The sequence below is a fragment of the Marmota marmota genome, unplaced genomic scaffold (genome assembly GCF_001458135.2).
Source record: "Marmota marmota marmota unplaced genomic scaffold, marMar, whole genome shotgun sequence".
NCBI lineage: Eukaryota > Metazoa > Chordata > Mammalia > Rodentia > Sciuridae > Marmota > Marmota marmota.
This window is the reverse complement of record NW_025999900.1, coordinates 7,370,960-7,386,284: the sequence shown is the minus strand read 5'-3', so window position 1 is coordinate 7,386,284 and position 15,325 is coordinate 7,370,960. Positions and strand designations below refer to the sequence as shown.

The 15,325-nt window shown below is 40.2% G+C and overlaps 1 protein-coding gene across 5 annotated transcripts in view; it reads right to left on the bottom strand.

Annotated features, from left to right (window-relative positions):
• Rad51b (RAD51 paralog B) overlaps positions 1–15,325 on the bottom strand; it is a 572,244-nt gene that overhangs the window by 13,010 nt on the left and 543,909 nt on the right. The window contains exon 10 of one of the 5 annotated variants that reach the window (XR_007345763.1): positions 74–194. The exons of 3 other annotated variants lie outside the window; for them this stretch is intronic. The gene's annotated coding sequence lies outside the window, so the exon portion shown is untranslated. The remainder of the gene's footprint in view (positions 1–73; positions 195–15,325) is intronic. One more of the 5 variants, XR_007345764.1, reaches the window with a different exon arrangement.

Here is a 15,325-nt window from a genome sequence, read left to right as displayed (position 1 = left end):
CGGCATGGCAGAAGAAAGGATAGTGCTTTTCAAACTTCAATATGGGTGTGAATCACCAGCAGGTCCTGCTGACCTGCAGATTCTGATTCAGTAGATTTTGAACAGGACCTGAGAATCTGCACTTCCAACAAGATCCCAAGAGATGCTGATGCTGTGGTCCCAAGATCACATTATAAGTAGCCTGATTGAAGAATCTAAGAAAAACAAGAGATGGGAGGTATAGAGCCAATTAGAAAGATACTACAGTAATTCAGTGATGAGAATAAATTATGAGATGTGGCCTAAACCACAATTGTGTCAGAAAGAATGGGGAAAAGGAACAAGATCAAATAGGAATGAAAGAAGCTAAACATACCCCAAATCTCAGATTGCTATTGTCTAAATGTAGCAACCAAACATGAAACCAAAAGGGTATACATAAATAGCAATCAATAATGTGACATTCCAATGCTTGATGAAATAATAGCCCCTGCACCTAAGCCTTCCAACTCTTTGGTGCCACCTCTGGTAGTCTAATGCCCATCCTAAGAACAAGTCCTAAGTCCCAGCCAAGGGAATCTCACACCTGTGAGGACCCTTCTGCAGGCAATCAAAGGGTTTGAACAGGTCACTGATTAATGCTCCATTCTTTTTGGGAGCAGTATTTAAAATAAGTCATCAAAAGGATGATTTGTGTGCAGTCAGAAAGAGGAAGTGATAAATAATGTCAGATGAATCCCACTTCCTTTTTTTGGGACAGAACTTCTAGATCAGAGGGCTGTCATCAACATAAAATATCTGATTTTGGGGAAAAAAAGTGACAAACTCTTTTGACAGCCTGGTAGATAAAGTAAAGACAAGTTGCACTGAATACTAAGACCATTAGAGTGAATTTGTAAGTGGCCCAAAGCTCAGTAGCAACCTGTGAGGGGATCAACCTTTGATGTGATGCACTGGTTTCTAGCCTTGGTCCTGTTCCATTCAACATTTTTAACTGACCTGAATGAGGATGCTGACATATTCAACTGCATCCATACAACAAATGTGGAATCCAGCAGGGACTAGAACTGACAAAAAAATTTTGCACTAATAGAGCTTACAAGCTAAAGGAGGAAAAAGGCAATAAAGTAAATATGGTATCTTAAGGTGATTATATGTGCTATGGGGAACAAGGGCAGTAAAAGAGTATAGTAAAGAGTATATGTAGTATATCAGAGGAGGGTGTCATTTTTAAATAGAGTAGTTTGAAAAGACTTCTTTGACTTTTGGATCATGTAACTAACCTTATTGATGGGATGTTTTAATAATAGGAAGGTAATAGAAGACAGGAAAGTCAGAGGAGGAATTCATATATTAGATCATACAATCATGATATCCTAATGAATCTCAATTTGGTAAAAATGTTAGGACAAATCCTACATGTGTTTTAGAATGCTGAAATCCTTGAGAACAGAGCACAAACTTTGGCTATAGAATGGAGAAGATAAAATAAAGCATTCAGAAAATGGCTTAGACATGTTGGTTAATAATAATTCAACATGAATCAGGAGTAAGATGTGATTCTCAAAGATATAGTGTGGTCTTGGGTTATTGCAATGGAAGTATAGTATCTGGAACAAGGGCTGTGATAGTTCTGCTGTCCTCTTGACTCAGCAAACCACACATTACACAGTGTGTATAGATTGGGGCCCAGAGTCCAAAAGCGAAGCTGAAAAATGGGAGAGCCAACAAGGTGAAGATGGGGCTGGAGTTGTAGCTCAGTGGTAGAGCACTTGCCTCGCAAGTGAGAGGCACTGGGTTCGATCCTAGCACCACATAAAAACAAATAAAGGCATTGACTCCATATACAACCAAAAAAAAATTTATAAAACAAAAACAAAAAACCAGGAGAAGATGCCAAAGCAATCAATAATTAACATACTGCAATGCAAACATGATTGTCAGAGCACTGGGTGAAGGTGTTTAATATGAGTTTTCTGGTCTAGAGTTTGATAGTGTTACCTACTTGAGAGGAGATGGATCAATAAGTTTTCAGTTCAGTTGGTTTTGGAGGGGAAATGTAAGTTAGCTTTTCACTTAGTAGATTTCAGGGTGGGGGAGGGAGTGATGCTTGCCATGTATCTTTGTGAATACACACAGATTCTTCTTTTTAAAGATCTGAATCAATGTCCAGTGCCCATGTGCTTTTCTGTCATTCAAACTATAAACTATCTTCTCTAAAGTAAACAACTACCCCAGCAGAAAATTTAGGCTATTCTGTTTCACGTGTTCAGCCATTCCATAAATCTGGGTTGTTCTAATATCTGACCTGGGCTGCTATCATGTGTCAATCTATCTTCTTCAATATATAATGTCCTGCAGGGAGGCCTAGAGGCCTAAAAAACCCCTCCAAGTCCCTAGTAAAAATTCTGATCCCACTCAATCCTGTGTGCATTGTGTGGAGCTGACTCTGGAATTCTCTAAGTGTTCAAAGAAATATGTACTTGAATAAGTATAGACATATGTGGTTCAGAAAGCCTGGAGCTCCATATGATAGATATTTGGTATGGTGAGCTATTAATTCTACTCCCACAGATAGGTTATTTTTTTCTTGACTATTTCCTTCATATAAGGCCAGTTCTCTTTTCTACTGCCTATTCTTTCAAGGAAAGTGGTTACCAATATTTTTAAATTATTTTGAGAAATATTTAAGATATGCCTAAATCCCAAATCATGGTATAAATAATTTCCATTATTTATATCATCCACTCATCTATACACTTGTGCAATCCACACATATTTATGGTATTTTTCCTTTTTGCTGGAAAAATACAAGATAGAGAGGTTGTTGCTTTCATGAAGTTGACATTCAATGGCAGAAAACAGCACAGAGAAACCTTGGGCTGTTGGTCTTTTCCCACTTTGACATTCTACTATGTTTCCTTTGATCTTGAGCATTCAATCCGTCCATCAACTAACACTGTACTCTGGGCCAGGCATACTCAATTTACCCTGTGTGAATTTGAACTTATTAAAAGACTATCATCTGCTTCTACCTCGGCTTCTGCCTCTGTTTATTTATCAGATGCATATTCTGAACCCTTAGAGGGATAGAGTTTGGAGGCATTTGCTTTGACCTTACCTCTTTCACCTCCATAGGGTCCAGTCAGTGTGTTGCAGCTCTGAACACCTAAAATGACGCATGGACGTTTTTCTTACTTTATGCGTGGAGGTTTCTCCCATCTTACAATTGAGAATACAGAGGCCTAAGTACTTTAATTAAAGGGTGGAAGTACCAGTTTGCCTTTGGGGCTCTTGGGCCTCTCCCTGCACATCCTCTCCTCCTTCTTTTATGTTCCTCTCCTAGGGTATCTATTTCACTCTCAGCAAACAAGTTCTTAGTTAATTCTCTCTAGCCCTAAAGTGACAGCTGGTTGAAACCTTCCAATATTCCCTTTCACAGGTGTGTTTGCACTTTAATATAAGGCTCTCAAAGGAGAGGAATGTATCTACAATGGCAGAAAGTACAATAGGATTGGGGTAGGTGGGGAGCCTTCCAGGGTTCTACAGTAATAACAATAACAAGAACAACCATAGCCAACCAACATTAATCTTTGCAACAATGCTTTGAGGCAGGTAGCTTATGACTGATAAAGCTGGATTCCAACTCAGGCTACCTGGTTCTACAGGCCCTTAGAACCACTGTGATGGCAGTCCCCAATCTGCCACATATAGATTACTCTCCTTCTGTGGAGAAAAACATCAAATAAGGCCAAATACACAGCAACAAAGAAGGATGTTTTTCTCCCCTCTGCAGCATGGATATTGCATGCTTCAAGACAAAGAAGTAATTAGGTGCTGTAGCTGCTCATGAATTCCATACTGGCAGTTTTCCTTCCACCTTTCATCTCTTAATGTCCACATCCTACCTATTCTTCATACTCCTGTAAATGTCACCTCTTCCAGAAACTTATATTGGTTTCTCCAGCCTAGGGTGATCTCTGTTTAATCCCATTATGCTTTATCTGTACCTCTAATAATAACACTGCTTTCATCACTATTTTACAGTTAATGTTACCTGGATTCCTCATCATCTATTTGAAGACATGACCACATCATTGCTGCTGCTTCTTATAGCAACCTCGAGAATGGTGCTATTTATAGAATGGAAGCTTATCTTTGAAATGCAAGAATGAATGCATAAATCACAAATTGGTAAGCCACAGCAGCTCTACTGAGTCATACCCACTCTCAGGATTTATCTGGCATCCCCTTCCCAAAGTTAGGGGACTTAGAAGATGCCATAGAAAATAGCAGGCTGCCTAGTCAATCCCTGCCCAGATTCTCAGCTTGGGCAGGGCCCAAAGTCAAGTCTTTGGTTCCAGCTTGCTATAGCATCACATGTTTTTCCTGGCTTGATCCCACTTCCAAAAGGCTCAGAAAGTGGAAAAGGAGCCACGGAATAGAAAGTGCTGGGCATAGGCACTCCAGGTCTTCTCCAGGACAGTGATACCTTCTAGGGATAGTGCCTGTGTCCTCCTTTTAAAGTATAGGTGTGCCCTCATCTGAGGCAACCCAGCCCAGTCCTTCTCTATGGGTAGCTAGAAAGGCTAGTGCAGAGTGGGTGGCCAGAGAGGCCAGTGTGGAGCAGGCAGCACCGATGTCAGAAACCTTGGGTTCAGGCTACCCAGGAGGCTGCTTTTGTGGAGCTCTGGTCCTGGCTGGTTCTCTGAGAGTTCCTGCAGTGGAGCCCCACCTTAGGAAACAGTGAGTGTTGCCTTTGTGACCAGGAAAGCAGACATAAAGAGACAGCCATGCACTGAAGGCAAGCTGGCACCAGTTCTTCCACTTTCTCTTCCTTAATTCCTATGCCAGGAAAGCTTCCTTTAACACTGGTGATGAATCCTTCCTCTCTCCTATTTCCTTCCCCTTTTTACCCACTACCCCAAAGCTCAGATCGGTTGGGGGTGAAGGGCAGAGGGAAATGAGCTGGCAGAGAATTTCTTCCTGTAGGGGCAGGTGGTCTGACTGGTTTTCTTTCTGTCCTGCTCTCTGCTATAATGTGACGACAAAATACGTTCTGTCCAGAAAACAGGGTGAGAAGCAACTGAGTGAGATGGCTCAGAAATATGACTTTGTACACATCCACATCCACAACTTCCTGTCCTGTTAGTTTTTTCAATCCTGTCTCAGTCTTCCCCATGTTCAGCAAGATTATATGTTTTGTTTTGTTTGTGGTAGAGGCCCAGCTCCCAACCCAGAGGTACTCTACCACTGAGCTACATCCCCAGCCCTTTTTATTTTCAGACAGGGTCTTGCTAAATTGCCCAAAGTTGGACTTGAAATTGTGATCCCCCTTCTTCAGGCTCCTGTATACCTGGGATTACAGGTGTGTGCTACTGCACTTGGCTTATCTGGTTGTTGATGAACATAGAGGTGATGTCCTAGTTGAATATGTTTGGTACTTTTATCTGCAAGCAAGGGTACTGTTGAGAAGCAAGGGAGAAACCCACTGGCTCTGAAATGTCCTTTGAGAGGGATGCTATTATCTCTCCTCAAGTGGAATCCTAGGGTAATAAAACCCATTGCTAAATTAAACAAACCTTTCCTCTAGCTATGCCAAGTGTCTGCGACAAAAATCCTTCATGCCAGGGTTTTTCCTCCTTGTCTAAGACTTAGAAAAAGGTTGTTTTCTCAGCTGCTTAGAAGCCCAGGAAGAGAGCCAGGGAGGAAAACAAACCAGTTGGTCTTGCATCAGATAATTCCACAGTTTGTGATAACCTCAGTCTTCTGTCCCTTCCCCAGGTTGCTCTGAACTCTCCATGCCAAGGGGCAGAGGGCCGGAAATGCTCCAGACAGGAAGATCTGCAACTGGAAGGAGGCTGTAAGAGCAGGGGGCTTGAAGTGCACTCAGTGATCCTCATAGGAACTCCCTCGTCATCATGTGCAGGGAGCTTGAGAGAAGGTGGCAGAGGTCCAGCTCCCAACCCATATCTGGATCTTATACTGATTAGAATCTGCATCATCACTTGGAAAATCACTCTCCACAGAACTCTGAAGCCTCAACACCAACAGCTTCACAGGCTTGAGGGGAAAGCAGGGAATGAGATCAATGGCATCTAAGCTGCCTTCTCAAAAATAGGGGAGTAAAATCTGTAGAAGTTATATAGGGCTGGCAAATGGTGGAAAATGAAATGTATTTGAGCCAGCATGAATTTATTAATTTATTTTTATATGGCCAACTTTTTTTTCCTATAGCACTTAAGGGGACAGACAGTAAGCTGGTCTGAATCCCTAATGAAATATAATTCTAGACCCTAGGTAGAATCTCCTAGAAAGTGTGTGCCTGAGGCTACAAGTTCAGGGTTTTTCATAGAATATCGTTATTCTCTTTTGTGTATGTGTGTGTGTGCCTGGTGCTGAGGATTGAATCCAAGGCTTTGTACGTGCTAGACAAGTGCTCTACTCCTGAGTTATGTCTCTAGCCCCATTATGGCACTGGGGATTGAACCAGGGTGCTCTACCACTGAGCGACATCCCCAATCCTTTCTTTTTTATTTTGAGAAAGGATCTCACTAAGTTGCTTAGAGCCTTGCTAAATTGCTGCGGCTGGCTTTGAACTTGAGCGCCTCCTGCCTCAGCCTCCCAAGTTGCTAGAATTACAGGCGTGTCCCCCTGCAAACAGCTGTTTTTTTTTTTTTTTTTTTTAAAACAAAAGCTCATATAAGTATTGCCAATTTCAACTTAACTAGTAAGTATGAACTGGTTTCACTGTGATCTGAATTTGGAAACTTTAGCTCCAATTAAAGCAACCAAATACTGTTACAGACTTTTTCAAGTGACAGAGACCCATTCCCTTTTTCTGCCCTTTCTTTCTCTATCTTTTAATTGACCATAAAAACAAAATGCATAGGAGCTCTGGCCAGCTGTAAATGCTGAGCTCTTTGGACATCCAGTTAAGCATGCCCAACTTCCCAGCACCATCCATAACCCACAGGAAGCAGTGCTGGATCTTTTTGTCCAGGCTTGCTAGAAAACACAGCCAAGGCAACACAGCTCTGGCCTTCAAGGGTCATAGAAGGAAGGCTGTGGATGTGTGATTATTATGGTAAAAAAGATGCCAGGAACTTAGAGGGTGTGTCTTGAATTCTGAGACACACATCCCTATTACATCATGTTTGGGCCACATGGGATTTTCTTTAGTCTCACAGGAACTGATTTAAGGAAGGCAACATGTTTCTATGTAAAGAGGATGAAATCTGGGCTTGACACATCCAAAAACAGCTGGTCAAGTGGGACTGGTTTGTGTAATGCACCACATCCCTGGCTCTGCTGTGAAGGGTGGAGGAACCAATGTGAGAAATCAACATGCTCTTTCTTCAGAGGATGGTCAAATTAGTTTACCCTGTTACCACAGCATTCTTCTTATTTCCCCAAAGTCCTCTTTCAGTGCAGAAACAGACAAAGGACAAGACAGAAACACCAGACAGGATTTCAGGTGGTTGAAAGTGTTAGAGACAGTAGAGTACCCTCCTATCTCTTCCTTTAGTGGTGAAACTCAATCTAGTTTAAATTAGTTTTTGTAACCAGCTCAATAAGATGGAGGAGGGCTGGAGCTTCATAAAGTGATTCCAGTGTTGTCAGGCCACAATCAGGAACCTGTCAGCTTAGTCTTTTGTATTTTTAATATTTTTAATGTGACTATGTCCAAACCTTATACTCTCTATAAACATCGTGTGAGTCATTTATGAAATATTATTGGGAGACCAAGGTATCTTTATCCCACAGAAATAGGCTCATAGGCTGAAATAATTCAAGAAATGGGGAGCTTCCTGGAAAGGATTTTAGAGAGAACTTGGTTAGAAGAGTTTGACAGCAACCAGATTGGATATATAAGGAGTTTTAAAACTATGCAGTCTCTTTGGGAACCCACCAGATTTGGGGGCCTACTTCAAACATTACAAACTATAGAACAGACTTTGGATAATAATAATCCCATTGACTTGTCAGGCTCTGAAATCCTCACTAGAATCATGTTTGGACTAAATTTGTGTCTTCAGGCAGTCTATTTGGTTAATATATGCATGTGCCACCAGGCAGAGCACATCATCTAGAAATGAGTCAGGAGGCTATCTCACCTAGAACACAGGGCCTTGAAGCTGAAAATTCATGGATGTGACCATCAGAGAGTCATAACTGTCCAATATAGGATGGTTTCTGGGCTGGGAAGGGTCCTCTAGGGGGTCCAGCACAGCCTGGTACTCAGCTCCCAAATAAATGGTGGGAGGTGGGAAAGTCTTCCTATTTTGTCATCATGCTAGGAACAGCCCCACTCAAATTTCCAGTGTCCTTTTACATTATCCTAATCCCACAAGTCTTTTTATTGTTGACTTGACTATACTATGGAACTATGTGCCAGTTCCACCAAGCAACACTTTTTCTCTTCCTTCTGTACACTATGAATGTGGCTTTATGCTTTTCTGCTTATATAAATAACACATGTTCACTATAGACAAGTAATACAGAAAGTTATGAGAAAAAAGCAAACCAGTCCCTTCTCAGTGATTCTAAGTGAGGAAAACTTTTTATGTCAGAAACTATAGAACAGAGTATGAGCACAGGCTCTCTCCCGAGGCCCTTCCGAGGTAGGATGGGAGGCAAGTACAGAAGATCTGGTCATAGAAAGGTCTAAATTTTTTGCAAACCTTTTTGATGTCCCCTTCATTCTGTCACTCCTCTGCTCCTATCTTCCTCCCGACAGGCAACTACCTTCTAGAATGGCACACAGCAACCGTGGGCATGGCCTAATTAGGAGGTGCAACAATGGGGAAAACCTCCCCTTTGTTCCTGTAGGGCACTCATCTTAATACAACTCTCAATTTCCACTCCTTCCCAAGGAGTTAATCATGGTTTAGGAATAAACTAGATCTCTGCCTCATGACTATGGGACAAAAGGTTTCATCTACCAGACAAGAGCCCACTTGAGTTTTCTTCAAAGCTTAGAGATAACTACTTAGGGATTCCTATAGGCAGGCAGGCAGAGTCATCCCCAGGGGAGACATTCAGGAGTCTTGGAGGAACAGGACACCAATGAGGAAAAAAGGTAAGAGAAAAAAGAATGGAAAAAAAAAAAAAACCCAAAAACTAAAACCAGGTTCAGCAACGCAGCATCTTGGAATGCTTAGCTCTCCTCGGCACCCTACAGAATCACAGACTGTCACAGGTCACATGGTAAAGGATGTGAGTTTGGGGATAGCTGAAGGGATGGGACTTAAGGTATTTCATTTTTCTGAGCTTGGATTCATTTGGTGACTTGGAGCAGTTTTCTGAGCCATTTCCCCTTTTATTTAAATTTTATTATTATTTTTTTTTGTAGTACTGGGGATGGAACCCAGGGCCTTGTGCATGCTAGGCAAGTGCTTTACCACTGAGCTATATCCCCAAGCCTCATTAAAATCTAATCATAAGAAAGAAGCCCAATTAAGATAGTTCCAATTAAAATACATTTTAAAAATAATAATTATAGGGCTGGGGGTTGTAGTTCAGTGGCAGAGCGCTTGCCTTGCACATGTGAGGCATGGGGTTTGATCCTCAGCACCACATAAAAATAAGTAAATAAAATAAAGATACTGTGTCCATGTATAACTAAAAATTTTTTAAAAAAATAATTATATTTAAAAACCCATTCAGTTCAGATCAATTCAGAACACCTTTTATGGAGTCTTTGTAAAATCTGTACTATGCTCTTTGGAGTCCCAAGTAGCAGGGTTAGACCAGGTTAATGGTGAAGCAAAGCATGGCTATAATATTCATGAACTGAGTTAGCTATTTCTGAAGTGAGGTTGTATTGTGACTTGTCTTGTTTGGATCAAAAATATATTCTTGTTGTTGTTTTACTTTTATTAGCAGGGGTTATTTTGATATCTGTTGTTTTAATAATTAAAAATAAAATATTTTAAATTTTCCTGATATGAGTTTAATGAAGGCAAAATGTCATTTATTTTAATGTTACCATCCTCTTGACTACATTTCTGTAAATCCACACCATGGAATACTATGCTGTTGTGAAAAAGGGATTTGTCAATATATGTACAGGAACAGATGATCTGCAATGATAGGTTATTTTTAAAGCAGACAATAAAACACATGTGGTGAGTGTGTGTATATATCTATACATGCAGAGAAAATGTGTAGACGTTTATATACCTCTACAGGATATTATTTCCTACTCTGTGCTATTCTATATTGCTTAGTCACCCCCAACCAAAGTAGCATGCATCACTTTTTTTCCTTCATTTCAGAATACATAAACAAAAATCTGACTTATACAGGTAGGAAAAGTCAAGTTAAAGGGAGAGTGAGCACTCTGCCATATTTGGTCAGAAGTCAAGACCGGATGCAATTTGTTCTTGCCAGGGATTTTCTGTTGAACAGACAGAGCCTCCAGCCGAGTATCACTGAAACCTCTCCTGCCAGAGTAAAAATACGAGACCTAAAAAGGACAGATACACTTTGCAATTATATAAAACTGTATTTACAGTAAGTATAAGCAATGATTACTTAGAACTGAATGACTTATTAATGTTATATTCATTCAACAAATATTTACGGAGTACCTCCTATGTCCCAGGTACTGAGCTAGACATTAAGGAAAACAAAGACGAATACAATGAGGTCTCTGCCCATAAGAAGCTGAAAGAGCCAGCTTTGAGGTAAACCAGAAGGCTTTGGGAATCCAGAAGATGACAAATGCCTTAAAAAAAAAAGCTTGCTTCCCAGCTCCTTGCTTAGGGTGAGCAGCAAGCCAGGACTTTAGTGGTTTAAATGTCTGTCTAGTTTTCTCAGAGTAATCTGATAAATTTATAACAGAGATGTCCTAGTAGAGTACATGGATCATATGTCTAAATAATCTTAAAGTGAGTTTTCTCTCTTTGCCAGACAAGCAAGACCCTGCATATAAGCCCAATGTCGTCACTAGTAGATTGCCGGAGTTCTAATGTCTTGAAAGCCACTGTTGGCTCCCTCATACCTACTTTTCACATCTTTCATCAGGTCCTTCTCCATATGGATAAACTTGCTGCTCTAATCTCACCTCTAACCTCTTTTCCAGATAACTTCCAAATCTGACCCTGCTGGGGAAATGTCTCAGGGAAGCCTGTATTTGAATTGTTCTCTCTACCCTGGATGAATTCCATTAGACCCCCGTTCAAAACTCACCCCGTCTGAAGCTACGCTTCACCTCCAGCAGGACCAGCTGTTCCCATGTACACTTTACAGAGATCTCAAGTACAGAGCAATTTCCAGGCTGTTAGCCTGACCGCACCAGGTAAGCCATTCCAGTTTTTCAAATACTGAATTATTTCCATGTTTGCATTGGGCAAACAGTTACTGCCCCTAAGCCCTCCAAATGCCCATGGTTGCACCAGCCCCAGGTCTATCCTACAGGCTCCACCAACTAAGGGCTATATTGCCTGTCATAGTATATGTGGGATGGTACCAGAAGCAACACCCCTTCCCCCAAGGGCTGGCATCTGTTCTGACTGGTCCCTTTTTATGTGGTCAGTAAATGCTTTTTAATTAATTTCCTCCTGAGCATCACACTGCATTATGGTCAGTGGTTCTGAGATTTACTCATCTGGGCAGATTTTGAAAATTATTCATTTTTTCTTTTTCCAGAATCTAGTCCAGTACATGGTAGATGTTTAATTAAGAATCAGCTTGCAATATAATCACATTTCTAAAATGATTGCTTAATTTCATTTTAGTACTAATGATGCTACTTTTGAACTAGAAAGAATATTTTATAGCCCACATTAATGATTGAGACTAACCCAGAAAATGTGCATTTTAATAGTGGAAGCAATGACATCAAGGACTTTCATCAGGTTTAATATGTCGCAAAGAAACCATGGTCAGAAAGGCTATCTAAAACCCCCAAATGGTTTTTAATTGCTTTTAAGTCAGTATTTTTACTCTTTATCTGAACCTTTTCAAAGAGCCCTAAAAGGCAGTGAAGCTTTTTTAATGCAAATTTCATGCTTTTTCCTCACCACACTGGTGGAAGTGATCAAGAAAAAGACCAAAAGGAAATCTGGAAGAGGAAGACCAAAGGAATGGAATAACGTGGACAAAGGTCAATCCAGATAATCAGAACTTGTCTCTACTTAATGAGAAGATATGGTTATCAATTTAATGATAAAGATTCTCATTATTAGAACTTTCTGGCCTCACATTTATATATCACTGTGAGCATCTAATGTGTGTATTATTGTTTGTTTGTTTTTCCTGTTTGAAATAACAGATATACAATTGAGACTAAATAGAATAGGGAACCTATTTGTTCACATAACTGGAATGTTTATAAGTGACTGACCTCAGGCTCAGTTGGATCCAGAACCTTATATTATGACCTTAGAACCTCCTCTCCTCCCCCCAGAACATTATATCTCTTTGTTTTATACTGGGTTGACTTCATTGTCAACCTTAAGTGGGTTCCCTCTGTATGGTGGCAAAATGGCCACTAGGAGCTCCATGCTTACATTCGATTTAGTGATTTAGGGATCCCGATTGCTCAGTCTTGGGTTTACTTTAATCAGCTTAGCTTGGGTCAACCAATTACTGCAAAACAATCTCTGCAGAAAGGAAATATGATCCTTCCTTTGGTCAGGCATGGAGCCAGTAGGTATAGTCAGCCCTACCTAGACAACACGGGCTAAACATTGAAGAAAGGTGTTTTCTTACAGAAAGATCATAATGCAGGTACTAAAAGAAAGAGTAGGAGATCAAGGCAAAGCAAAAATACCAGAGGACTACCACACTGTTTATTATGTTATGAGCAACCTAATGGCTAAAAGTCACTTTGGAGTTGTGATTTGACTCCCTTTCCTACAATTTACTAATTGTTTTAGTTTTAGGACATGTCTTAATCTGTCTGAACCTATTTCTCCCATCAGTAAACTCAGGGTAATAACAGTCACTTCATAATGTTATTGCAAAAACCCATCTCATAGCATAATATAAATATGATGTTTGGGGTTGGGGATGTAGTTCAATGGAACAGTGTTTGCTGAGCCTGCCCCTGGCTATGGGTTCAGTTCCCATTACCACTAAACAAACAAATAAACAAATAAATAAATAAGCAAGCAGCTCATACAGTTTTTCTTGTGCTTGGCACAAAAATGGCAGCTGTTAATGTTGTTATTGGCATTCCTTGGGGACAGCTATGGAAAGCACAAGGGTTATAGTAGAAACGAGTCAGAAAGAAGTTGCATTGCCCCTACTTAGATAGCAAATTATGGTGTACAGTCTCACTCTTCAGCCCCTCTGGAGTCTATTGGCTTGATCTTGCCTTTAATTCCACAAACCTTCTCAGTCCAACGTCACATTTGTTTCCACTCTACTGTGTAAGTTTGGTAGGATGGACAATCTCACTTGTTCATCAAGTCAATCATTTTCTTTTTTTATTTTTTTAATTTGTTCTTTTTAGACATACATGATAGTAGAGTGTATTTTGACATATTATACATACATGGAGTATAACTTCCAATTCTTGTTGTTGTATATGATGTGGAGTTACACTGGTCGTGCATATGTACATAGGAAAGTTATATCCAATTCACTTTCTATACACCTATTCATGATTTTGGACAGGTTCTAATTTGAGGTTTCCCAAAATAAGAAGATACAACTTGAAAACATCCAGACCCAGTTATAATTTAAGGTGGGCTAGCAATTAAGAATGCTAATTTTAATTGTTTAATTACCTGTGGCCTAATGTTGTAGACTGAAAGAGGGAGGGATTCAGGAAAGTCAGTCAATTTAAATATACATTTGCAGAATTGAACTTAAAGTTGGAGAATAATAAGAACAATAACAACTAACAACTCTTTTTGACTCATGTATAAAATGGGAATAACAGTACTTACCTTACAAAGATGTGATGATTAAATGAGTTTATTGCATTTATATCACTAATATGTTTCAGATGGCTAAGTACCTCGTAAAGATTACCTATTGTTGTTAAAAAATACTGCATCAGAAACCAGTAACTTAGTAATATATAGATACTTTCCAAGTAAAGGTCTTTCCTTCTGAAGGAAGGGAAATTAAAAGGATCTGGTCAATCTTACAGATTGAGAGCCACGTGGAGGTGGGAAAAGAATTCAGCATTCTCTTCCACTCACTTACGTCTTTGTTGTAAGCCTCATGGGCCAGCTCTTAAGGCTATAAGCAAAGCAGAATGTGGTAAAACATCCTGTAGTTCTAGTTACTTTTGGCTTTGGATTCCATAATGAGGGTCTCTGCCTACCTCTGAACTTCATAAACACAGCCATAAGAGGAAAAATTAGCCAAAGTTCAATTATGTATCAAAGAAAGCCACAGAGTCAGAGAGCTCCCTGAGGACCCACACAGCCACTTTGCTTACTGCCAAGCTATGGTCCTAATGCATGGATATGTCTGTTAGCCAAGAGCCAAAGCCACAAAGCCCAATGAATTCATTTAGCTTTGGCATTTCAATGTACTAAGGAGTCTGTTATTTGGGTTGTTGTCTCATTGTTAAGGGTAAAAACAGAAATACCCTTCACCCCTGTCATCAGAAAACTAGTTTACTAAAATCACCACCACTCCTTCCACCCTACTCCAGCCCTACTATGAGAACAATCCTATTGCCTTGTGTGACAAAGTGGAACAAATGCCAGTTTTCCCCACTGATGATTCCTGATTTCTTTGTGGTCATCCTTTCCCATGAGGCTGACTTGGATGGGCCAGTTTTTCCACATCCCAGGGTAGGAGCAGCCTTCTGACCATATCACCAATCTAAATCTATCTCAACCTGTCTCCCTAGAATGAAAGATTCTTCATGGTTCAATTTCTATTCCAATAGTTTGTCAAATATGCCCTAATACCATTTGTCTCAAAATCAAACAAAAATGTTTACAATTCTTTCCACCTTTGGAATTTGGTTGTTTCTTTAAATGGTGCCCTCCAAATCCAGTGAATGCAACTTTCCTTCATGGAAGTCATGATACTCTGAGATCTAAAAAAGTATCCAATTGAAAATCTAGGTACAGAACTTCCCATTAGAGAATCCTGAAGTTACAAATAGCTTGTCATCTTTGGAGAAGTTTATTTCACTTAAGTCAACAAATGCATGTTAGGTATCTGCTCTGTGCCAGGCACTATGGGGGGCGTTTAGCCAAGCAGCTAGTGTGACAGGAAAGCAGGCAACAGGTAACTGCACTTAATACCATATGCAATGGAAGCACAGAGATCCATATTTTCATGGTAGTTGACAAGTATGTAGGGGAATAGAATCATTAAGCCTAGGCCATGGGGAATAAGGCTGCAAAGCTCTGGGCACTACCAC